Raw genomic sequence first — 2,991 nt, forward strand, 5'->3', positions numbered from 1 at the left:
ATCTCTTCCTCAACCAATGCATTCATTGAATTTTGCTTGGCAATCTTATATGATTGGATCCCATTTCCTTGGCTCACCAATTCTCTCTAAAAACAAACAGATTCCCAATCCCTTGGTTTAAATGTTCATAAGAAGAGATGATTGCTCGATCACTGATTATACCACACAGTTTCATGGACCACAATTTGGTAGGATTACATGTCACAATATCCATCCAAACCCCAATCCAATTCACTGTGAGAAAGCTTCTCTAGCATGAATCCTCCATTCCTTTCCCAAGGTTCCGAAGGATTCCAATTATGGGTAATTTCTTTCCCAAGACAATTACCCAATGGAATTAGATCGAGAAGCTTTCTAACAAAATTCAAGAGAAAAGATTGAAGAAGAAGATGAAAACTATTATTGATTCATTGAATTACAATAGAGCTCCCTAACCCAATGAAAGGGGTTTAGTGAGTCATAGCTCTCAATTCAATTACAGTATGAAAAATTCTAAAGTGTCAAAAGGTCCTAACTAACTTCAATTCTATCCTATTTATACACTTTCTAAATTGAACTTCTGTTGTGTTTCTTGGGCTTTGAGGCCTTTCCTTGATTTCCTTTTGCTTTAGGCTTATGGTCCATAATCCTGATGAGGCTGTGATCCAATTCTGTAACATTCATTGAGCAAACTTAGTGATAAACAAGTAATGACACAAGACTCAACAATTTGAAGTTCCAGACTCATCAATTCTTCAGGCCCAATTCCCACAAACCATGATATTCAATTGGGTTTCATGCCATAATAAGTTTAAGTTAATATTTGTGCTCAATTGCTAACTTAAACTTCAATATAATTGGCCCAGAAACCTTTTCAAATAGTGGTGTTTAAATTGAAGTTTAAGTTTCAGTTTAAGGTCAAACTAAAACTTAAACGTGGAATGAAGAAAACACCCTGGAGGAAGGAAATGGTCGAACACGTTTAACCTCTAGTTTGAGGTCAAACTAGAGGTTAAACGTGGAATGCTCCTGGTGCCTCTCTTGCTTCTGGTGTTTAACCTCTAGTTTAAGGTTAAACTAGAGGTTAAACGTGGAATACTCCCTTGGTTCAAATCATCATTCTGGCGTTTAACCTCCAATTTAAGGTCAAACTGGAGGTTAAACGTGGAATGCTTCTTAGTGCCCTTTCTCATTCTGGCGTTTAACTTCCAGTTTAAGGTCAAACTGGAGGTTAAACGCCAGTTACAGCATTTCCTCTCTTCTCATGATTTTGGCGTTTAAGCTCCAGTTTAGGCTTAAACTGGAGCTTAAACGTCCCATTTGAATTTCAAGCTTCCTTCATTGATTTTGTTGCTTCCTTGCCTAGCCTCTCTTCCTTGAAATCATCCAAACAATTGCATCAAAGTCTTGCAAAATTTCATGAGAATTCATCCATTCATAGCATTCAAGTAATATCACTAAAAACTCATGGAATTTGCATCAAAATCATAATGTTTTGGATGGTTCATTGCTTTGTTGTTCATTTAACCATTCTTGGTTACTTTAAGCTCAAGAAAATGCATAAAACAACTAAAACTAACAGAAAAATGCTAGTGAAACTAGCCTAAGATGCCTTGGCATCAAGAGTCCTGCTAGGGAGCTTCTTGCAAATCTGTGACACTGTCAAGACTAATGGGGTTGACCTTGAGGTCTACAGACTTATGCTATTCCCTTTTGCTGTAAGAGACAGAGCTAGAACATGGTTGGACTCTCAACCTAAAGAAAGCCTGGACTCTTGGGAAAAGCTAGTCAATGCCTTCTTGGCAAAGTTCTTTCCACCTCAAAAATTGAGTAAGCTTAGAGTGGAAGTCCAAACCTTCAGACAGAAGGAAGGAGAATCCCTCTATGAAGCTTGGAAAAGATACAAACAATTAATCAGAAAGTGTCCTTCTGATATGCTTTCTGAATGGAGCACCATAGGTATTTTCTATGATGGTCTCTCTGAACTATCCAAGATGTCTTTGGATAGCTCTGTAGGAGGATCTCTTCATCTGAAAAAGACACCTACTGAAGCTCAAGAACTGATTGAAATGGTTGCAAATAACCAATTCATGTACACTTCTGAAAGAAATCTTATGAACAATGGGACTAGTCAGAAGAAAGGAATTCTTAAGATTGACACTCTGAATGCCATATTGGCTGAGAATAAAATATTGACTCAACAAGTCAATATGATTTCTCAAAGTATGTCTGGAATGCAAAATGCACCAAGCAGTACTAAGGAGGCTTCATCTGAGGAAGAAGCTTATGATCCTGAGAACCCTTCAATGGAAGAGGTGAATTACATGGGAGAACCCTATGGAAACACCTATAATCCTTCATGGAGAAATCATCCAAATTTTTTATGGAAGGATCAACAGAGACCCCAACAAGGTTTCAACAACAATTATGGTGGAAGAAACAGGAAAGTTTTCAACAACAATAATGGTGGAAGAAACAGGTTTAGCAATGGCAAGCCTTTTCCATCATCTTCTCAGCAACAGACAGAGAATTCTAAGCAGAATTCCTCTGACTTAGCAACTATAGTCTTTGATCTAATCAAAACCACTCAAAGTTTCATAACTGAAACAAGGTCCTCCATTAGAAACTTGGAGGCACAAGTGGGTCAGCTAAATAAGAAAGTTACTGAACTCCCTCCTAGTACTCTCCCAAGCAATACAGAAGAAAATCCAAAAGGAGAGTGCAAGGCCATTAACATGGCCAAATTTTGGGAGGAAGGAGAGGCAGTGAACGCCACTGAGGAAGGCCTCACTGGGCGTCCACTGGCCTCCAATGAGTTCCCCACTGAGGAACCATGGGAATCTGAGGCTCAAGCTGAGACCATAGAGATTCCATTGGACTTACTTCTGCCATTCATGAGCTCTGATGAGTATTCTTTCTCTGAAGAGGATGAGTATGTCACTGAAGAGCAAGTTGCCAAATACCTTGGAGCAATCATGAAGCTAAATGACAAGTTATTTGGAAATGAGACTT

General features: G+C 38.6%; 1 non-coding gene across 1 annotated transcript; it reads right to left on the minus strand.

The window, feature by feature from the left end:
* Positions 1 to 1,811: 1,811 nt before the first annotated feature.
* Positions 1,812 to 1,919, minus strand: LOC127741788 (small nucleolar RNA R71). The gene has a single exon (XR_008002993.1). It is a non-coding gene; the product is annotated as a small nucleolar RNA R71 (small nucleolar RNA).
* Between the last annotated feature and the right edge of the window lie 1,072 nt (positions 1,920 to 2,991).

This window comes from Arachis duranensis, chromosome 9 (genome assembly GCF_000817695.3).
Source record: "Arachis duranensis cultivar V14167 chromosome 9, aradu.V14167.gnm2.J7QH, whole genome shotgun sequence".
Classification (NCBI taxonomy): Eukaryota; Viridiplantae; Streptophyta; class Magnoliopsida; order Fabales; family Fabaceae; genus Arachis; species Arachis duranensis.